This window comes from Armigeres subalbatus, chromosome 3 (genome assembly GCF_024139115.2).
Source record: "Armigeres subalbatus isolate Guangzhou_Male chromosome 3, GZ_Asu_2, whole genome shotgun sequence".
Taxonomy (NCBI): Eukaryota; Metazoa; Arthropoda; class Insecta; order Diptera; family Culicidae; genus Armigeres; species Armigeres subalbatus.
In genome coordinates, this window is record NC_085141.1 from 287,761,464 (window position 1) to 287,785,743 (window position 24,280).

At 38.1% G+C, this 24,280-nt stretch overlaps 1 protein-coding gene across 5 annotated transcripts in view; it reads left to right on the forward strand.

Annotated features, from left to right (window-relative positions):
• The first annotated feature begins 10,878 nt into the window (after window positions 1-10,878).
• Window positions 10,879-24,280, forward strand: part of LOC134224743 (A disintegrin and metalloproteinase with thrombospondin motifs like) — a 590,502-nt gene continuing 577,100 nt past the window's right edge. Inside the window, exons 1-2 of one of the 5 annotated variants that reach the window (XM_062704280.1) lie at window positions 10,880-11,312; window positions 11,807-12,836. The gene's annotated coding sequence lies outside the window, so the exon portion shown is untranslated. Of the gene's footprint in view, window positions 12,837-24,280 lie in introns of all 5 variants that reach the window. The other 4 variants (XM_062704281.1, XM_062704282.1, XM_062704283.1 and 1 more) reach the window with 4 other exon arrangements.

The following is a 24,280-nucleotide window of genomic DNA, read 5'->3' on the forward strand; positions in this document are numbered from 1 at the left end:
GGAAACTGGAGGAGCATTGCACAAGACCGACGATTATGGAGCTCTACAACACGCCAGGCATAGGTGTATCGATGCTGTAGCCAACCAGGTAGGGTACAATGTACAACGCGTCTCCACACACTTTTCATACCAGAATACTGATTCGCAGACGTGTGGTACGTTGTTCCTTAGGAGCTGGGAGCTGCTGTTAAAAGATGTTTTGCTTCATGAGTCCTCCGGCAATATCATCACCTTTTGGAAATGTTAATACCGTGGATCCCCAATTATTTGAACGGTACCTTATTCAAATTATCGGGGTTTATTTTTAATTTGAACTTCTGGTTACTCTATTCGCATAAGAAAAACTTATTTCTGGCTGCTGTCTTTGCTTGTTTGTTTTGATTATGCACTCCGTTTCACGATGATCCATTTTTCCTTTCTCGATTCCACGTGCTTAATGACGATTGATCCATTTTCAGTTTAGACGATGTTAAAATGAGACGGTGATCAAATTAAAGGGTGTTTAGACTAGAAACGGTCATATTACGGGGGGTCCACGCAATTATCAATATGGTGGAAATTTTTTACATTTTAAAAATTGGATCAGCTAGCTATATTGTTTATCTGTTGCATGAGGCAGAAATACACGTCTAAATCGTTAGAGCAGTCTTTGCTTAGCTAGGGCGGAGAAGGTAATTTAGTCGAATTGGTTGTATGACTGGATAGTTCTTGCGGCCGAATATATCATTTGGTCAAATATTTTTGGCCGAAAAGTTCATTTGGTCAAATATGTCATTTGGCCGAATACGTCGTTTGGCCGAACGAGATCATTTGGCCGAATAGGTCATTTGGCCGAACAGGTAGATTGAGGTGTCACTTTTGACTTCTCAATCATAATTTCTCACTTCTCATTGCAAAAAATGAGAAATTAGAAGTAAGAAATAATAGTTGAGAAGAGAGGCATCTCCCTACTTACTGCGCTTTTGACTTTTCACAGTGAGAAGTGAGAAATAAGTAGTAACAAGTGATAGATCTCATATTTCACTTCTTACTCATCATCTCTCACTTCTGATTTCACACTTTATCCGATTTAGGAGTGAGAAGTTCTAACCTCTTACTTCTCATTCCTTACTATTCACTTCTCACTGTGAAAAGTGAGAAGTGTGAAGTTAGAAGTGAGAGGCCTTCCATTCCTTTCATTCTTATGTTCTGCAATCCGTACCTCTAGCTTTCGTTTCGTTTGGCCGATGTAGACTTTCCCATCATCTGTTCCTCACGGTATAGAGTACACTACGTTTTTCTGTTTGCTCGGTGGTATTACATCCTTCAGCTTACTGAAAATCGTGTGTTTGATTATATTTTGTGGTCTGGAGGCTATTAGGCTACCATATTATTGCGTCGAATAATTTTCTTTTCGCTCAGGCTTGGTACATATGGAGCCGACACATATTTTTGTAGTTGCTCGCAACAAATCCAAGTTTTCCATAATTGGTGACTTCAATGCCATACACCGTTCATGGAATAATGCTCAAAGCAATTCCAATAGTAAAATTTTATTGGAAGATTGTTCTGCGGGATATTATACTATTCAATATCCCAATAGGCCAACCTGTTTTTCTTTCAGTCGAAATCCTTCTACAATTGATTTTTTTTTTCAACGGATTCAAGTCAGCTTTGGGGCCAATTGGTAACTCATGCTGCCTTGACTCTGATAACCTTCACAAGAAGCCATTAATAATCCATTCAGCTATACTTTTATTTATCATAGAGCTGATTGGGTTTTATATAAAATATATATCGATAGGAATTTTGATGTTGATATTCCTCTCGATACCAAAAGTGATATTGATAATGCTCTCGTATCATTGACAAATTTTATTGTTGAAGCCAGAGGCATTGCATTTCCTAAATGTGAAATCAAATTCAACTCCATTATTATTCACGAAATGAAATAGTTTCTATTGTAACTCTATTGGGATTTTTTATTAGGGTACCGACAGGTACAAACAAGCTCTTGGCTCTTCAAGTTTCTACCTAAGAAATAAGGCAATAAGTTGCATAGGTAAATAAAGTAGGCAAATAAGAGTAGATTCAGGTACCTAACGTAGTATAAAAAAAAATGTAAGCTGTAAGTCGAGTCAAGTACAAGACACTGAAGACGACCTCACAGTTAAGGTCGAAATACGTATCTGCAAAGATAACAAAACTAAGTGGAAAGTACTAAACTCGTCTTAAACGGTTGTTTTCACCATGTTTTCAAAGGGTTCGGAAGCATTAAAGAAGTTGAGGATGAGCTCCACGATGCCAGGATGTGTGAACATTGGAGCGCTCGGGGGTTCTTCTGCTCGCATATAGATCTCTTTCTGGCTGGAAATTTGCAAAACTTGGGACATCTGAGATTTTAGATGTACCTGGAAGCGGATGAAACTCTCGCTTATCCTGATGTGAAACCACTAAAGTTGAACGCTTTTGAGCATTTCGACTCACTTTTGATTTGACCATGTTGGATTGAGCTTAACTATGAGCCAGTTTTCTAGGCTTTTTTCTAGGGTCGCTGGCTCTTTTACACTCTTTTCCACGTTGACCCTTTGAAAACGAAGGGAACCCCATCTCCAACTTCAGAGTCAGACCTACCTTGATCGTTCAGAGAAAGCGACGAATAGATGGTGTCAGATACAACCGATGTAGCGGCCTTCCTCAGCATCTCGACGTGGCTTCGTCGAGACTAGGGGTTTCATTTTTCCCGGGATCCCGGGAAATAAAATAATTATGCGAAACTCAAAATCGTAACGTGAAATAATAACGTAGGAAAAAAATATACTATCGCTCTCAAGGGATTGATACTTGCTACATTGTGCGAAAATGATGAAAAAGTTGTTGAAAAGATTTGCTCCTTTATCTGCAAAACGTTCGCTATATCATGAGCATCAGATGGCGAAGTTTCAGCATCTGCTCTCGTTAGACAGTAAGATCTGCTGTGTCCAGATGATTCCTTGATTCTTCCTTGATATGGAGGAGAAGACGGCTTTGACAGGATTTGTTCTGTTATTGTCGGAAGGTTAATAACATCAACCATTCTGGTACTCGTTCGTATATTTTCTTAATGCAAACAATATTCTGGTTAAAACCTAAGCATTATAAGTACTAAGGCATTATTTTTTTTAAAGCGATAAAATACTTTCAGACGAGCGTTTTATGGTTGTACCTTGAAAATCCTAACTATCAATATTAAATGATTATTTCTGTCCAACTTTGTTTGAAATTCCGAGCAGCACCAGAAATGCATAATATTGCATTTGTTTGTTCGCGAGTTTTTGTTATTAAACTGTTGCAATGAACTCATAGTAAAGACCTAATATATGCTAACTTTTGTACTCTGACATATCCAGACAGTAAAATCTCAATAGTTCATTATAATTTAGAAAAAGAAGACATATATCAAAACAAAAACGAGTGTTCAGAACATGAGTCTGTTTGGAACACGTATGGGGGTTTGAATCAAAAAGTATTGAAAGTCTTAAAAATAAACCTCTGACAATAAACCTACCAAAACCGACTTATTTCGACTTCTTAATGCCCGGTGGGGGCCCTCCTTAGACGTGCGGTAAGACGCGCGGCTACAAAGCAAGACCATGCTGAGGGTGGCTGGGTTCAATTCCCGGTGCCGGTCTAGGCAATTTTCGGATTGGAAATTGTCTCGACTTCCCTGGGCATAAAAGTATCATCGTGGTAGCCTCATGATATACGAATGCAAAAATGGTAACCTGGCTTAGAAACCTCGCAGTTAATAACTGTGGAAGTGCTTAATGAACACTAAGCTGCGAGGCGACTCTGTCCCAGTGTGGGGATGTAATGCAAATAAGAAGAAGAAGAAGAATGCCCGGTGATTGGCCCTTCTAAATAAAGAACCGACTGATGGAAATTCATGCTTTGCTGCGCCTCTCTTTAATACGCATTAGGGTTGAACCGTACAATACTGTAGCATCTACAGATAAAAACTTTTTTTTATAATATGGGGAGTTTTCTACTTTGAAAGCCAAATATGCTATTAAATATAAATTTCATTATGGGAACAATGACAAGATGTTAGTCAAAAATATAATTGATAATCCATCATCAAATTTGCAAAATAAGGAAGGATAAAATAAGGAAATAAGGATAAGGATTTAGGATGGATAACAGTCGTTTCCAAAAATTGGTAAATACTTAAAAAAATCCCGGGAAATTCGGGAAACTAAAGTGTGCATCCCGGGAATCGGGAATCCCGGGAAATCGTTTCCGGGAATGGAACCCCTAGTCGAGACCGCTGCTGGAGAGACCGTTTTTTGGCGAATTCGCCGCTGTATGTACGTCAGGAAAGCGAGATTTAGTGCATTGCAACGGTATTGAGCAGTGTGGCTGGCAATTAACGCAATTTATCACCTTTGGTACATACAGCCGCACAGGTAGACGAAGTTTACTGAACCCAACCATGTCAATGGTCGTGACAGGCGAGAATTGCTTTTCCAGACCATTGCTGATCTGGCTGATATTCAAGCGTTTGCATTTGGATCGAAAGAAAAAAAAAACATGCCCACTAGAGTCATGACGGTAGACCTTGGGTAGGGGGCCCGTAGGGGAAATTTTAGCGTTGCTGGTGTCCATTTCGGTTTGGTGTGGAACACCCGAATGCAACGAAACATCTGACATGGAATACGAAGTGCCCCGTCATCTTCACATTGAGATAAGTCTCCTTAATAAATCTTCACATTGCGGACATTGCAGCTATTTTAAAACTAAACAATTATCACAAGGACAGAAGAAAAACACACACACATAAAATAATGATTTGGAACAGAGGGGAAGACGAGTAAAAAAGTAAAAAAAAACAATTCTAATGAGATGGTGAAGAGAGGGGAACAATGAGAGGGAGCTCAAGTGAATGCTTACGTTCTCACTTCTGTGTCGCCGGATAACGGTTCTGGCAGCACACACTGGCTGGATGGACACTCGCCGGTTGTGCGGTCGAAGCTAACCACGCTGTTGTTGGTGTTCTCGCCGCAGACAACACTGCAACTGAGTGGATGGATGGTGACAGCACAGACAAACAGACGTAACAGATAGAACAATTTGTTTTAAAATCCATCGCCCAGCTATTTTACCACCACCTAACGTGCATGTTGTACGAAACAAAGTTTAGTACGACAATGTCAACAGAAGGCGCTAGCACAGACAAACAGACGTAACAGCTTGAACATTTTTCTGAAAAATCCATCGCTCAACTCCTCTACCACCATCTTGCGAGCATGTTACACGAAACAATGTTTCGTATGACATTGTCACCAGAAGGCGCTAGAGTGAAATGTCAAACTCGAAGGATTCCGACGCTAGCGCCTCTAGTTGTGAAACGCTCAATCAATCAAATTCAAATTGCTCGTTAAAGTCATGGTCGATGGTATTTTCTATAGTGTTACGTCTGTTTGTCTGTGGCGCTAGTGTGAGATGTCAAATACAAAGGTATACGATGCGCGCGCCCTGGATGTGAAACTCGCAAGCAGTTGAATTTAAAACGACCGTTGAGCTCATGGTCGATGGGAATTTCCTCAGTGTAACGTCTGTTTGTCTGTGGTGACAGGACGGCAGCGTCTGAGTCGGTGGAGACGCACGGTAGATGATGATAGCGGTGGGACTGTTGGCGTGGGGCGATGATGCCAGCGCCTGCGATGGACGACGAAGAAACTGCAAAAATTTTCGTAGCCTTGCAAAAAAAAAAACGAAATGGCTACATAACTGTTTCAGCTAAGCGCCACTTCCACTCAAGTACTATGCTTCAAAACACTTTCGGAAAAAAACATCTACCTGTACTTCAGGAAAAAACCGAACGAGAAGCCGAGCGTACGCGGACTTAAAACCGTCTCGCACGGCTGCACAACGTGGAATGACATAAGCATGTTATGCCCAAAGTATTCTGCATATTAATTTTTGGTATTATTCTTTGGTATTTTACCAGTTATGCAAGGCAGTTCATATATTTGTTGCAATAAAGAGCGAAAGTTTGAAATCGACAATTTTTATTTTTTATAATTGGATCAATTATGTAGGAGTAAAATAAATGGTTGAAAAATATTGAGTACTAGCGAAAGAAGCCCAGCTTTGCCCGGGTGTTGCAAATGTCACAATGTACTATTTGCAGCACCGCACTCTAGATCAATTTCTGTCCGATTGTTTTGATTTCCTCAACAGCAGACCCAAAATAGTATTCTAATGATTTTTTACATTTCCCCGTTAAATTCACCAATATTTTGTATATACAAACCTTGCGGATCTCAAAACGAATCGATTAGGGAAAAAATCTTGCAAATCGATCTAGCCGTTCGCGAGTTAAATCGTCAGGAAGGAAATCTCAACTCATTTCTATTATAAAGAAGATTGTGCGAGATAACTTTTTTGAAATTATCAATCATAAACATACGGCCTCCAAACAGTATAAATCCTAAGTTTTCTGTGCAATGAGCCGGGAATCGGGTCCATAGGCCCAAGTAGGGATTTACCCTATTTTGATATTTTTTAAAATTTTCAATTGATCAGATTTCGAAAAGTTTTTGATGTTGATCAATAATATAAACTTCAATGCATGTTTAAATGTGGTTTAGTTAATTTACAAAATTGATTATTATCTTGTTCCTCCGTGTTTTCGATCGTATACCTTTGAAGAGTGAAACATTTTTGTAGTTTAGTATTTTTGTACAACTAACCTTATTCAATAGAAAGTTATAGTGATGTATGTTACACTCTAAAATATTTATCGAGTTCGTTACACGGAAAATAAAAAAATAACTATGAACATTTGAAAATTGCAATAAGTCAGCATTGAAAGGAATTTTCAAACTCCAAATATGACGAAAAATTGTGTAAGATTAATAAATTTCAAAAAAATAGATTGGGTGAAAAACTTGAAGAACAAAACTTCTAAAAAATCAAAGTGCGAAATTTATGAAATCGCGAATTAATTTTGTTTAATGTACATTCAAAGTTAAGCCTATATGCCGGAGTGGAAATTAATTACTATGTCTGAAACTCGATTATGCATATGTACAACATGTGATAGATTTAGTTCGGAAAAGATATTGGAGGGTAACCGCCCCTTCGGTGGGCGACCACCACGACCCTAGTACGCTAGACAGGTGCTTTCCCTACTAAACTACGAAGGACCTCCGGAGCTTAGCGGGTACTGATGAAACCAAATTCTAAGCACCGGGCACCAGCCGAACTCTCTGGTGAAGTTTTTGGTGGAGGCCACCTTTCTTCACTTGTCAGCTCACTTCCAGACACATTCATAGTCGGCTCTGGTTTGTCAATTGTCAATTTAGTCATTGAATATTTATCCACATTTTTCAAATTGATAAATTATCTGAAATCTGAACACATTTCAAATGAGTAAAGTAATTTATCACATAGAACTGAATCTGATTTTCATCCGCGAGGCACTTTAAACGGTAAACATCAACATAAACAATGCTAATTATGTTTTTTTCTGCACATAGTAAGCACACTCAGTGATAGTCGAATAAATAGTGGAGTAGTCGTCTGACTATGTCATTCTATGTTTGAATATTCATGCGATGTTTGTCAACATTCGGGCCGAAGTTGCTTCATGAAATGAATATTTTAGGCTCTGCTTCCAATACCTTTTCCGAACTAAATCTATCACATGTTGTACATATGCATAATCGAGTTTCAGACATAGTAGTTTTTAATGCCCAAACCGTTAGATCGATTTTAGAAAGCAAAATATTTATTTTGTGCGAAATCAAACATTTGGGTTGTGGAGCGTTAATTGAGTTTCTTCCAGAATTTTTAAGAGTATTTTGAAAAAAAAATCTTTACCTGCTTTTTTTTCTTCATGCAACATCAACGCGCCAATTGTAAATTGAACTGGTCGGACTATGCGAATAGTAAAAATAAATAATTTTGCCCTTTATACTAATCCAATTTTCTTATAAGTTGCGTTTTACGTAGATTCATGAAATGAGTGTAAAGGCTGGTTTACAGTTAGGATCCCTCCTTAGCCGTGCGGTAAGACGCGCGGCTACAAAGCAAGACCATGCTGAGGGTGGCTGGGTTCGATTCCCGGTGCCGGTCTAGACAATTTTCGGATTGGAAATTGTCTCGACTTCCCTGGGCATAAAAGTATCATCGTGGTAGCCTCATGATATACGAATGCAAAAATGGTATCCTGGCTAAGAAACCTCGCAGTTAATAACTGTGGAAGTGCTTAATGAACACTAAGCTGCGAGGTGGCTCTGTCCTAGTGTGGGGATGTAATGCCAATAAGAAGAAGAAGAAGACAGTTAGGAAAACGTGTCACGGAATTCGCCCCTTTGAAAATACCCTAAAGACTTTTAAGACTTTAATTATATGAAATTTATTAACTATATCGCACTTACATCGCTAGGTGGATTTATCAGGGTTTTAAAAGGTTAAATAAAAGTAATCCTTTTTACACATTATTGGAAATCCTATTGATCAGCCCCTCGACTGAGGCTATGCTCTAATCCCTCTCTTGCTTTTCTCATGTTTGGTGAATATATTCAGCACGACTGAGCGAGTATAACGGTGGTGGGTCAGGTGCGAGTCGCTTTTCTACACACAAATATAAAACCTGTAAGATAGTGAGTAAACTAGTGGTCGAAGAAATTCACTTTATTCCATTTCTGTCATCACGATTAATTTGTTCAATTAGTACATCTACTTGTGTTTTACGTACGATTGAATTCTTAAAAAATAAATAATCTTTCACGATCTAGAGAAGTTTTAATGGCTTCTATTCTACAGGGCTACTATTTTTACCGGATTCGAGATATGAATTTTTAGAAATGTAGATTTCAAATAGTGATGTTATTTTTTGTGGCTTAAGTATTCAAAATCTCAATTACATGAGAAATTATAACCATTTATTCCATTTACTTCAAATATACTTCAAAATTGGAAATTAAATGGAAATAGCAAAAAATGTGTGATCTAAAAATTGTGTAAATTTTCCGGTGAGATGGTCAAAAGTAATATTTCATAGATGAGCAATGTTTGATCGAGTCTCTCAAGCATATGTCTAAGTAAGATAGTTGCTGCCTGTATCGAATAAATTTAGCGTGCATGCTGCAGCTTTTCTATGCTGCTCTCCACATCGTACTCTCCTCGTACTTTAATGTTCTACGTATCTTCACTCTCTCAGCTATTTTATGTTGTACCCTTTCAATGGAGGTGTTTTTACTTTCGGTTGGACTTGGATTAGGTACTTGTTGCCCGTTCGGTGCAGGTTTCCTCGCATATCGTCTACGAAGCTTCATGCATCGCGAGCAGGCTCTGAAGCTGGGCAGCTAGCCCAATCACTTTCGCTCTCGCGTGGAATGTGGTCTCTTGCTGCTGTGGCGCGTGCGTGGTGAGGTGGGTGATCATGATCATGCAGTCGGCTGCACTGCAGAATAGCGCCGCCATCGTGCCGAAGAGCGGCCGAGATGGGGCGGGTGATGCAATAGGCTGGTTGGTAGGTAATTGGCAAGACTTGTTTCGCTAACAGCAGCATGGCTGGTCGGAGCTTTGGGAGTGATTTGAGGCCGTGAGCTTTCAGGAGTTGATGTTGCACGCGTCGTTGTGAGTGTTGGACGGATTCTTTGGGAGGTGCAGTTTAGTAAATACTATGCAATGAGTAACGGATTTGGAAAATCAATGTATTTGCTAGTGTTTGCTTTTCGGTTTAGGCTTCGAAGCTGAAGAGAAAGAGAGGCGCTGTTAAGTGCATATCTCACTAATTCCGGTTTCAGCCTGTATGAAGTTTAAGAATTAGAAAAGATTATTATATGAAGAACTGGAAAAATATAGACTTGATCCATAAACTGACTTTCTAGACATGATCTAAATTCTAACCCAACAACATTTGGTATTATTTTGAGAGTACGGATTCACAACTTCTAGACACAGTTATTCTATTTTAAGCTAAGAATGTGTATTCGTGATTTCAATTACTAGCCGCAAATAATTTATAAACTAAACGTAGATTTTTCTATCTATTCCTTTGTTTGACGTGCTTTTTAAAAAAGCCTTCAAAGATACCCTGAGTACTGTTTATTACCCTCAGTCATTAAATGATTATCAAATTTCTTCATTCTGTTACCTCATTTACTCATTATCAAATTTCTCCGATTTCAGCTCATAACAATCACACGAATAAGTGAGCATTACCTCACACAACCCAATACCACCGCAGCAGATCGCATTTCTTCTTCAGCTCCAGCGAACGATCGTGGGGTAGGCCTACTCAATTGCAAATCAAAAGCCATATTCAAGCTGCAACGAAACCGATCCGTAGTTGTCATACCGAGCTTGAAGTTCACCACAGTCTCATTCTCTCTCTTTTGGGGGCTTTGCGTTGCACAGTGATTGCGAGAGCACGTGGCGCTTGGGGAGGGATGCAATCGCAAGCTTTTCCTTTCGTTCCATTGAAGCGGTTCCATCGAACAGTGTTGCGCGCCCGTCATCCGACCGCAGTTGCTTTGTGACCTCTGAACGCTCGCAGTCTGAAGCGTCGTGATCGCGATTGAGTCGCGCGACATCACCGTAGAACAAAACTCCGCGGGATCAAATCGCGCTCTCTTCCTCTCACGAGCAGCAACCTGACCGCCAACGGCATATCTAAGAAGCGCGTGTTAAGTGTTGGATAATTTGATATACTACGCTCCCGCGGAATAGTAGTTGTGCCCACGTACGTGTGACGACGGCGATCGATCGCGACGACGACGACGACAAGGCGAGGAGAGTCCAAGGCGCCCAAACCGTACCGACCGATCACTTAGTAGACTGTTGCGAGCGTTCGCGAATCGATCTCGCGCAACTTGCCTCTGCCGACGAAAGTAAAAAAAAGCTGTAGGACCTTTTTTTTTGCGCGCGGCCAAGAAGCAAAGGTGTCTCCGCTCGGGTTCAGATTTTTTCGGATTAGTTAGCGTTTAACCGTCACACCGATAACAAGCTCCGAGGTTCTGGTTCTTGAAGTGGCAGCGTGGCAGCAGTACTGTTGCAACAGTCTGCAGCGAAGTAGAAGTTCTTTTGATTGATGTGATTGGTGTTCGGTGTGCATGTTCGTGCAGTTGTTCGATTAGAGTTGATCGGAGTTTGGAACAGTTGGGCGAGCAGTTGGTTTGTTTTGCTTCTGCGAGTTGAGTGAAGCGTGACTTCGAACGCGATCGAGGTCCGTCGAGTTCTGGGGACTGTGGATAGTGAGGCAATAGCGTGCGGTAACCCCGGTGGGAGAAAGTGAATCGATTTTCCTCTCGACGGAGCTTCTCGATAAATAAAACTAAGTGAGTGTGTATCTTTTACCTTTTGCTTGAAGTCGAGGATAGGCTCTAAAACTCATCAACGCGGATCGCTACGAGTGGCACCTTTTGCCTCTCGAGCGTGGGCCTCCGGCCAGCAACGTACGCTTGCAATACGGTTTACAATTAAAAGTGAAGTTGAGCACTTTTTCTTCGCGGTCAGTGAAGGCAAAATGAAATAGTAATAACAATAATAACAGACAGCTGAGCCGTACGGGCGGACGTGAAGTCGTGCTATTTTTTTTTTGCAGTGCGCTCAACGACCACAGACAGACCATACAACGGACGGACGAACGATTGGACCGACAAAACGGGCAGGTTCCAGTAAAACCAGCTAAGGCCGCCGTTTTGTGAAACAAGTTACTCATTGCCCGCATGGTGGCTTTAGTAATCTACACTTGCCTCTAGATAAACTAACCAACATCAACAAACACTCTAGAAACTGCCCGAATTGCAGAAATTTCACCCTCTATTCGTAGATAAACTCAATATGAAAAGATAGTTGTGAAGAAGATTTCATCTTCGGCATCGCGGACTCATTTGATCGTTATTCAACCGAATTACACGACTTGGGCAGGGGAATCTCCACTCAGGTGAAGTTGTGACCAACGGAAAAAAAATCAGTGAAGTGAATCAATTAAAACCCGAACTAAGTTTCATCCCATTCGGGAGGCCTTATGAGGCTGCATCCGCCACCGTTCCGTTTGGTATCGTGTCAGTTGGTGGTCCACTGAAGATCGTGCATCTTGCATTCTATTTGGCGCGCGGGTGCGATCGCCTTGTTTCGGCTTTTATGTAATTCGTGAATTTGTGTGCCGTGCATTCGCCGAGTGCAGAAGCGTCCGAGACAGTGAATAGCCAAGACGCCCGCAAAGAAGAGGACCCAAGACAGTAACAAAGAAATTGACGCCGAAACGTCAGAGAGGGAAGATAGTGGGCACAGGCGAGCGCGCACGCGAAATGAGAAGCATTTAATTAGTGGAAAATTAGATAAATAAAATTTTTGAATTGCCTCTACAGCCACAAACTCGGCGTGAAAGAAAACACAAATAGGTAAGGGAAATTAGGCATGCACAGAGAGTGAGAGTTGAAGAGGAATAATAACTGTATTAAGTGAAAACGCAAGGATTGTCCGATCGATTGGGTTAGGGACCTTTAGCACGAGAAGCGAGATAGAGAATCCGTGTTGAAGTGATTATCAATTGGAAAAAAAAGTTCGTGTGCCCCATAGTGTGTGAGTGTTGTTTGAGCAAAGAAGGCATTAAAAACCGAAAGTGATTGAGAAGACCCCGGATGATTGTGATGATGATGCTGATGGAATAACGGAGAAGGTTGGAAGCAATCTGAGTGAAGACGACGCAACGGTGAAAGGAAGGTTGTGGTGATTCTGAGGGAAGATTTTAATGTACAAGGCAGACGAGACGTAGAGATCGAAGGAAAGCGAAACCCGCCACACGTGATTGATTGAGCCCCCAATGAACATCGTGCTGCGGAGCGATTAAAAGAAATGTAAGTTTCCTTTTTATTTATTTAATCCGTCTACAACGGTGGTGACCGCCACAGCCGGTAGATTAAGTCGTGGCTACTTATCTGGTGAATGGTTGGGGTTACGAAACAACGCGATCAAGTTCATGATGCGTGGTACGGAACAATAAGATAAACGTTTGCTGTTTATGAGTTGGTTTTCTTTTGTTTGGTACGCTGTGTGGCGTTACGTGAGCTTTGGCTTCTTAAGCAGGTACCTCACAACGGCGCTGTTGAAGATTTCTAAAGATTGGTTAGACAAAACTTTTATTGAGTAAACATAAGCGCTTCTATATGGTCACCAATATTGTGTAAAATAGCTGTGAATACTTCGTTAATATGAAATATTTTATTAATTTTGATAAATCTTTTGAACATGTGTGCTTTGGTTTAATTTAAGCTTAATGATAATTTGCTAGTTCTTTCAATCTAATGTATCATCGCTAGGAATTCAATTGAGTTAAAAATCATTTGCTTCATATTTATTTTTCAAATCCTCAGAAATTGCTTTTACCCAGTATTGCATCACTTAGACCATTTTGTTAACAAATGGTGTTCTTGGCTACAACGTTTTCGGGTCAATTAGATACCCGTTTGCATAAATAAAAAGCAGAAAACTAGATATTTAAGTAATTTGAATATTTTAACATATATTAATAACAGCTACAATCCCTAAGGTAGCGAAGCTTTGGACGGGAATGTAATCATCGTTATTCAATTTAGAAAGACTGATCAACTAATCGGATCAAACCAAAATTCACACGTGGCGCTTTAAATAACATTTCAAGTTTAAAACTTGATCTGATGAGTCTTTGCCATTTAATGCTGATGTAACCACGCTCTATTTCTTCATTTGTGTTTCTTCGTGCATACTGATATTTTATCAGCTTTATAATTTAGCGTACTAATTAGAATTTTCATGGTTACTAATTTGAACCTTTATATGCATGAATTTGTATCTTTTGGGTCCACAGCACAGTTGGATGAGAATCTTAACATCCCGAAATGATCCTAGAATTGACCGAAAGTCGATCTCCTCATCTCCGGGTCATAATCCGAATATTTCTATTTACATACGTTAACATTGCTTTCAACTGAGGTGATTTAACGATTGTATGAGCAGGCCTATTATCAGCCGCTTCGATAAAGCTTTTCTTCAATACAACTTTATTAAAATGTGGAAGCTGATAAAGTGGTGAAGATAATAAAAAATCGAATAAATTTTACCGCGGAAGATTCTCTTGAATATCAAATCAGCTGGTCCACTTGCCCAATATACATATGTAACTATAAATTTGGGAATCCGCCGTTGTACGCATAATCATCGCAGAGGGACTTCAGATTTCTGTTCCGTTCTTGAGCCTATATGGTCTTATTTTATGGCCGTGATGCAACCAAACTTGTATTTCCATTAGAACGATAACCATTAAAATTAATATTGTAAATTTATTACTGAAGTTTCACAAATTTTATTACCACGCCCAGAGATGCGAACTTTTGTTGACATTTGTTTAGTTTGACTTAATGCAATAAAAAAAAAGCAGAATATTGTATCCGTGACTGGACCGTTAATTTAATATTGAATTCCTTATAGCATTTTTATATGCATTTGAAAAAATTGCGAATTCCGGGAACTGTCATACCGGATTTGAATGAGATTTTATTCGAAATGCGAAGTTTGATTGGTTCAATTTCGGAAAATTTAAATATTTATTAAGCTATTATTAAAAAATAATTGCGAATTTTTCTATGACATCTGTTTATCTTTCATTGAATTCAGATTTTTGCCAAATATCATATATTGCCCTTTATCATATATTGCCCTTTTGAACCCTTAAACCAACTTTCAACTAGGTAAGATTTTTCAAGAAATAAACTATGGGAGAAATTACTTGAATAATGTTTGACGGCTTTTGTTGAAAGCAGTTTTTAAAAACTAAAAAAAATTAAAAATAAATTTAAAACTTCATGATTCTATTTGATCGGGTGGAAACCTATAAAGAAAATTTTTTTTAAACTTTTTTTTGTTTTTTTTTTCAAAAGAGATCGAAAACTGTAGCTTTGAATGAGTTTCGTATGTTTTGGAAAAAGTTTCTGAAGCATTTTTGAACGAACTTATAATAGATTTTTAACTACTTCTGATGGAGTTCGAGAGAGTTAAAAATGCCAAAAAAAAAAACAAAAAAAAAATCGTTGAATGATTTCGTAAATGTACTCCTGGAAGAAATTCTAAGTGAAGATATCACGGATGAAATAGTTCTTGGAAATACGTGTGAAGTTATTCCATTTGAAATCTGTTTGGCATATACAATTTTGTACTAAATTCCCACAACAACTGTATCGGAAGTTTACATTTTACAAGTGAATAAATTTAAGGTCACTCCTCACGGAATCCAAGTTTCAAAGTGCTCGTGTTTTCGGGGGCACACCACTCGATACGGAAGCAACGCACAACTGTCATTTTTATTATTCCACGCATGCTGCGTGGTACTTTGAAACTTGGATTCCGTGAGGAGTGTCCTTAAAGGAATGCTGTACGAGTAAGTTTTTTGCGTCCATGGTACATATTGATTACAGATAAGTACCCTTGATGATGGAATCGATGTGAATCTAAATGGTTTTCGTGAATGTCAAATTTCAGAGTGTAAAAGGACGAACTTTTTAGAATCCAATGTTGTTCCACCTCGTGTTTCCAAGCGTATCAACTTTTAATGCTGAAGCTACGAGCACGGCATACAAAACCAGGGCACTATCGACACGTATGTAAACATTAATTTTCACTATAAACTGCTATCGCTGCTCGGGACGAAGCAAGCCAACGCTCAACGATTTAGTTTGGCCTTCTTTTGCACTCGTTCATACTGCGATAGCAATCACGTCACATTTGAACTGTCATTTTCTTTACGAGTCTACCTTGATTCTGTATACCGTGGCTACGAGCAACTGTCATCTTCTCATTCTACGCTTGCTTTGATGCAGTAAGGGTATGCGATAAGACACTTTTTCCTGACGAAACGAAACGAAACGAAATTTGAAACGTCTATGTTGATTCGAAACGAAACGAAACGAAATGAAAAATAGATAAACTTTCGAGACTTCGAAACGATACGAAATCAACGTCCATTTAATTCGAAATTTTTCGAAACGAAACGAAATTTTAATTTTTTTTCCGCGGAATTTTTATTGAATTGATTTTATATTATGTACACTCAAAATGATTTTCACTTAAGACTTACATGAAAACATATGCGGATATTTTCCATCTAGTTTCGATTGTAGAAGATAAATGATTTGTTAGTCATGGTACTCACCGTTCTCAATTCACTAAAAATTGTAATTAATTTGAAGTGAATTGCAATTCCAACAAACACATAGATTTAAAGTGAATTGGCAATTCTATTTTGCGCGATATCGTGTTAGTGATAATAATTCCCGTCCACTAGAAGTGAACGGGACCAAAAAACAGTAATGAAATATTAGTTTCATACTCAAAGAGTTTTGTAAATTGCTCTCATGATGTTTTTGCACAATTCCTCATTGGCGATTGGTGCAAAATATAAATACTTTCTGTCTGAGTACCCCACTCATGTATTTTGATTTCATTTTCTTTAAGTCAAATAACGGCTTTGCGACCAATAAAATTATAGTAACAGATGAGGCAGTCTGTGATAAACCGCCGTGTTCCCGTTTACCATTGGCGAAAAAGGTAATACCCCAGAATTTGTTGTCTCGCTTTAAAAGGAATTCATCGTGAAGTGGGTGCTCCCGAATCTGATCAATTTTATATCAGTTCAGCTTTATATCAGTAAGTATGTATGTATTTATATAAAAATATAGGAATTGTGCGATTTTTTTGTATTCCCATTGAAAAAAAAAATTTCATTTAAGACTTATGTGATTATGCTGAAGCATGCTTTATATTCATTCATCAGCGTGGTTTTATGGTATTGAGCTAAATCAAAACCAGAATACCCGAATATAGTATACGCAGATAGAGAATTGATATTAGCACACATCTAAAATGCACAAAGATATGTCTTTCAGATTGTGTTTCAGAAATCGCAGTTTTTTTTATTTTTTTTTAGTTTGCCAGGCATAAAGAAATAATTTTCTCATACAAAAATTTATAACAAAAGGATATAATTTCCTTCCAAATTCAACCTTTTTATAGAAGGTTCGGAGACCCATAGTCTTATATACAATTAACTCGACGAACCAAGCTATTGCCTGTTTGTCCTTGTATATGTGTTTGTGCATATGATGCATGCAAAGATTGTTGTCAAATTTTCATTCTCAATCGACTCCAATTGAGTGCAAGAAACAGCTGCTATGGACAGTATGAGCCGCTCACGCCATTACAGTCAATTTAGGATTACGAGAGGAAAATTAGTTTGATACTCATTATTATGAGATTATAAGAGGAATGCTCTGCATCTCCGTGAGTACCACGAGAAAGGAATCTTAAGTTTGTTGAAAAAGTAATTCATGTGAAACCACCTTGGTTAAGCGACTAAATATTTATTGTTAACAAAGTTATTTTGAAAACTCGAAGACGAAAACCGTGTTTCAAATCAATCCAACGTAAAACCATGTGCTTCGTGTGAAGTTTTCAGGAATCACTCCACGACATTGCCTCTTTGACAAAGTTGTACTGATCTAATCCATATCTGATAATATTTACACTCTGAGCCTGACGTCTTAAATATTGAGTCGGATCGGATCACTTTTGAAAAAAAAAATGGTATAGAATAGTTAAATATATTTTTCTTTTTCTGTTGGACATTTCTAACAAAATACCGAAGAAGTATTTGAACCGGTGTCAGCGAAAGTGATACATGTCACATTGAACAAATTTTCCAGGACGCATTTTTCCAAGAACTTCGAAAATAAAATTCGAAGTTGCAATTTTCTGCAACTAAACTGTACCAACGTTATGACTAAAGGTAGTAAAAAGAAATATGCGAAGTTTCTTGACAAATACCATATTGAAAATCAAAATAGGGCTAACATCTGTTGCGCATACTCATAACCGGCATAAGATCAGAACAGTGTCATGAGTTCTATCCAAACGTTTCTTTACATTACTGAATAAAAAAGTGGTACTTCCCATTTACATGCCACTAGAATGGATATATCGTCCTACTGGTTAGACACTGAGACAGAGAGGTGTCACCAACATTCCAGAATATAACAAAAATCATGCTACTATTCTTTCAGCTCAGAAACTGAGAAAATTGTATATAAATAAAAATAAAAACCGCTTATAAATTTTGGCTTTAAACGCAGTATGAGAACAGAATAAGTAAGAGAACTCGTATACTATAGAAAGCGTTCAACAATAAAAATAAGCTCTAACTGTAAACTTTTATTACATTAACTAGTTCAATGCTATCCATTTAAGTTAAAAATAGCCTCATCCTTATATAATTTGATCATCATGCATAGTTTAGAAGCGAAGAAGTAGTTTTCTACCTGTGGAACTCTCATCAATAGTTCGGGTCTCAAAGAGGCTGAAGACCCTCCGTTTCATTCAATTAAAATCCAGCTGGATAGAAGATTATGCATGTGCATTTTAAGAAGCTTTCGAAAATCAGGGTTTCGTTTTTCAAACGTGTGCATATAAGGACTTGCAAAGGGATAAGCTCCAAACCACCGATACATGATTGCATTCAACAACTAAATTTTCTGAATAAATTTTTGTGATAGTTTATTTCTTCTTTTTTGAAGGGTTATAACACTCGACCACTAAAAAGTTTCTGTATCGTTACGTTTACTCCTACCTGCTAATGTGTCACACCAGCAGATTTATGTGAACATAAATTGAATGAACGAAATTGCCATTGTGATATATCTCAGAAGTTAAAAAGTGCATATCTCCAGATTTAGTTGTCAAAAATCACTTTTCCCTTACAAGATTTTGTTTCCTTACAAGATCTTATTCCTTACAAGATCTTTGTAAACAGAAGCCGGTGGTGTTAAAACACAAAATCTGCAAAAATGGTTTATGTACCACTTTCGCTGGAACCGGCTCATTTGTCGACTTAGGCGTAGGCGTTAAAAGAAAAAAAATTAACATTAATTTTTGAAAACAGCTTTATGATTTTGTTCTACGGCGCAGCCAAAAATTTTGATAATACACGACCGTACGAGACTGTATGGTTTTAATCTAAATTTGTTTCGATATTCCGCGGAATTCCGTTAAATTTCGTTTTAAGCTAGTTTTTTCAGGCGAAATTTTTGTAATTTTACGAAACGAAACGAAATCAAGAAATTTGATTTCGCCATGCTCAAATTCCGCGAAATTCCGCGGAATTCGTTTCGAACCACCTGAAACGAAATTTTTCGAAATACCGCATATGCTTATGATGCAGCAAAGCTATAAGAGGAAGATGACAGTGTTGTTCGTTGCTTCTGTAACGAGATTTGAGCTTCTGAACATACGAGGTGAAATTTATTTGGATTCTGTACAGTTCACATTAAGAGAATAATTTTGTAACCGAGAAAAAATCTGAGACAAAAATGAAAAAAAAAACACAATGGAAGACTTTGATAAAATCTCAGGAATAACAAATAAAAACAAATATCTTCGATATTAAGGTTTTTTTTTTATTAATGCGATTTCAGAAAGTCCGTAGAGTTCAGAATAAAGTCTGGACATCCATAAAGATTGCACCATTTGACCAGCAACGCTGGCTTTTTATTATGTTATCGACTTGCTATAGTAACCAGTTAAGCTATTGCTTGAATTTGTGGATTTTTCCTAAACATTCTTATAGACTCTAAAAAAACAATAAAAGACAGATGGTTGAGAATTCTCGTATAATGTACTTGATTCCACCGTTTTTTATGATTATGATTAAATTGGACAAAAAGCGACAAATTTGGTGTGTTGAAATCGACTTACCATGTACCACGATTCAAAAAATATTTCTCAGCTCATCTGTATACTTAGATTCTGTGGAGTTTGTTCTCAATGGATGTCCAAAACATTCCAAAATTTCCATAGATAATTTAAATTTGTAAACAGTATTTAAAAGATGTTAGCAGCATTTATTTTATCTCAATTTCTACACGCGAAATTTCAATATTTAAACATTTTCACAATGCTTTCATTCGAGTCACCCTTTTTGAAGCATCTTGCATTTATCTTGAATGTCTAAAAAAGTGATAAACAGATAGATATCAATCAACAGATATCGAATTATTTTTGCGACAAATCTCTATTGAAAGCAAACCGACACCTTATGGAGAGTATCATCACAAAAATGGAATTTATTTTTTGAATCCAAAAAAAAAACTGTATGATTAAAAATTGAGTTAAAACGTTGAATTTATTCTCTTCATGAGTTCAATATTTCCCTGGCAGTCTAGGTTTTGCTTGGAGAGAGTCGGCACCAATTCAACACTCAGAGATCAAATCAAATCGTACAAATACTATATAAAACCTTGGCATATATAATTCTGCAATTTGTGTGACCTGCGGCGTGTAAGAAAAATAAAATACTTCATAACCGGCCCGAAAGCTTTTCCTATCTGGCTCGAGAAGCTCATTCTTATTATTTAATAATAAATAGTGTATATATATATAGGGGCCCTCCTTAGCCGTGCGGTAAGACGCGCGGCTACAAAGCAAGACCATGCTGAGGGTGGCTGGGTTCGATTCCCGGTGCCGGTCTAGGCAATTTTCGGATTGGAAATTGTCTCGACTTCCCTGGGCATAAAAGTATCATCGTGCTAGCCTCACGATATACGAATGCAAAAATGGTAACCTGGCTTAGAAACCTCGCAGTTAATAACTGTGGAAGTGCTTAATGAACACTAAGCTGCGAGGCGGCTCTGTCCCAGTGTGGGGATGTAATGCCAATAAGAAGAAGAACAAGAATAATAAATAGTGTAGATTATTGCTGATAAGGAAATAAATCTGGGCAAGCACGGAGTCGAATATTTTTTTCTGTTAGGACCAGTTTTACTATTAATGAGATTTTGGCAATACACGGATGAAACCTTTCCAGAGCGGTGGTGATGGTTGGTGATATAAAGGTGCTCTTGGTGCTCAAAAGAAAAAGTCTTCTTTAGTAGTATTAGTTTGTCGTAAAGCACAGTGAAGAGTTAGAGTTCTCACAGAAGACTGGAAAACTACGTACGTGAAAATGTTACCTGCTTCTGATTCTACGTGGTCGCAATCGATGAGAATACTGAATTTTTTGCCGTTCTGTAATACTAAATGCTATTCTGAACAAAAAATTCTATTTTATTTTGGTTATTTTAAAAATGTATAAACAAATTTACCGAAATGTAGTACATATGTGGAGATTAGACTAGACTCTGAGTAATGCATAGACTAATACGAACAGTAAAGGCAGAGCTATCAGGGTGGTTAGTCAAAGTTACGCCCTGTTGTACTCACTCAAATTTTGGACCGATTTTAAAGAACTCCTGTATGCCAAGAAATTTTCTTCTGAAAAAAATTGTCCACGTTTTACCAAAAACTGCTGCATATCATTACATACATTCCTTAAAAGGCAAGATAAAGGCAAAATTTAAACGAAATTCTAATCATCATAACTTGGCTAAAAATAATCCGATTTTTTCTGAAACCGGGACCATCGGACGCAAATCAGTTGACGGTTTTTCGAGGATATGTCAAAAATGCTTATTTTTTTCTGCTTGTTATTATTTGTGACGTGTACTTTCATCATGTTGTTCCATAAAAACTAAAACTAAATTGCTGACCATCGCTGGCTGTCTGTGACGCATCAAACTTATATTTGGTATTATACTAACAGTACCTTATAAGTATTTTGTGCGATCAAGAAAAAGTATTAAATTGAATTTAATTACATGAAAGTGATGTCACTAAACTGTATTGGACGGGTTTTCCAAGATAAATTTCATGAAAAAAATCTGGCATATTTTTCAAATATCTTGAATACTTCAGCATTACTGCAGCGCCAGTGACCCAAATTAATCCATTTTCGGATAATGGAATTGAGGAATGAAAGATACATATTTTTACTGTCCCGATTGCTATAGGTACCAAACAATGACAAATGATTATTCTACACTGGCAGCCCAACATGTATGTAAATCGTTGAAGAGAAAATACACGCTTATTTTTTTCTTACCGGGCTCTCAGCAAAATGTTAAACTTTTACGGAGATACGCACAGCCGTGTCCCAGCAACATGCTTTTGGCCGAGATTTCTGTCAAAGTTGCTGAAAATCTGCAAATAATTTGCCGAAAATTATTTTTGGTGGAGCACGGCGGTGAGGATTTTTTCCCAGTTGCAGAAGTTGAATCTAAGGGTGACGCTTTCAAAAAACACTGGACAGAGGCACCAAAACGCCTCCCGGGGCATAACGACATTTGGGTATTCACTTATGTCTACCATGTATGTGTTAGCCTTAACAAAACTAGACGTAAAACTATGTAAGTTAGGCGAAAAAAGTGTCAAAATAATAGAAAGGAATTTAGGAAAAAAAGAAATTTTCCACATTTTCATAAAACATCTAACATTTCGGCGAGGTAAAACGCCCTAGTGGAACTAACCTACAAAGTACTACGCGTCTCCACCTACTATCCATACCAGAATGCTGATTTGCCGACGCATGGTGCGTTTTTTTTGTGGCTTTATTTAGGAGACTTTCAGCCCGAGGCTGGCTCCTTTTTCTTAAATTCCTTACGTAACAGTGCATTGGATAATTTTTTTTTATGATCTGGACGATATCGGTTTGTGTTCTAAAGTTCTACGCGGAAAGTTGCTACCCTTATTACAATGCTGTCGTAAACCCGATTGTATACAACGTATAGAGAACCAATTAATTCATGACGATGGTGGTTCGTAACTATAATTTTGATGTGGGTTTTAGATAAATTATTATAGAAGTATCCATCATTTGTTGTAAATCTCAATATCGAATATTGTACATACGTAGAAGTTGAGTATATTTGGGGCGACACAGGTAGTAACTCAGCTACAAAAGAAGCAGCTACGGAAGCTGAGAAACGCAAAACGAGAAAAAAAGACAATACTCGACTAGACAGTGAGTGTTCTGCTGGAAAGTCTAGCGGTCGTATTGCGAGAAGTTTTTTAGGCAAACCGAAGTGGCTTGAAGTGAATTGAGTTTTTGCCCGGGATCCCATTTTGAAAGTTTCCTGCCGTGCGGTAACTTAGAGCAAACCTTATGCCGCATAACGTTGGGATAAGCTGTCGGGTTCCCTGCAATACCCATTAACCACTCGCGACGGCCGGTCTAAGGTCGGCAGATAGCTCCGCCAAATTTCCAGCGATTCGATGCCGACAAAATCAAACCACCGAAGACCACCAGAGCTGTTCGAGAATGACTTTCGCGCCCACCTGGGACCTGGGACGTTGACTTAATACCATCAGCTTGAAGCTTATTAGGCACGACTCCTTCTGGGGCGGAGCAGAACTCCCAGTGTCAAAAGTGTGTGGCCTCGTATTTCAAAACAAAGCAGCAAAGACATTTTCCCTTATTTCGTTTTTGTTTTTGAGGTGTAGCTACCCCGTTTAGTGCACCACTTTGCACGGCAAAAACGAACGTTTTTAGTGTAGTTGGGTTGTTTGTTATGGATACCTCATGGATACCATAAAAAGAAAACAATAACAACGGCAGAAATTTGACAACATACAACTACACCGGCACACTCTGATTTTTTCTGGTGCTACACTGCTTGTTTCGGTGCAAGAAAAATGCTACACTGGTGTAGCACAAAAATCAAAAACGAACATTTTTGGTGCAAAAGTGTAGCACGAGTGCAGCTACACCACAAAAATGAAAACGAATTAGATGTAATGTTAGTTCTCCACGTTACTGACAAGCTGCCATGAAATAGTGAGAGCGTATCCAGAAGACTTCTTTTGACGATGCTCCACAAAATTTCCCTTTGGATGGGCGATGGCATGGGTATCTGAATTTAATTTCACTTCACATTGCTTTGTCTGAACAAATTTTCTGATTCTGAGATAAAGCATTAAAAATAAAAATGTAATCATGAAAAATGTGAAAATTTTTAAGTTTGATACTCGATTAGATTGTTGACGAAAAAATAACAAATTTTAGGTTGTCGTTGGCGACGAAGAGCATCAATGCATGCTTCGACGATGATTCCAGTTCAGTGTTTGTTGGAAGCAGTTAATGTCAAACTTTTTATAGCATCCGCCATTATGGTGAGCGTGGAAAGCTGGATTATCAATATTTTTTCAAGATTTTTTCTAATTTTAATATGGCATCAGCTAGCTATATCGTTTAACTGTTTATTTATTTATTTATTTGTCCACCGTCTTCAACATATGATTGTTGCACAGACTGTAACTTAAAGTAGTAACCTTAACCTATTTTTAAACGTAGTCTTAGTAATATTTAAATCGAAACAGTCGCTCACGTCATTAAAATGTCTGCAGCAAC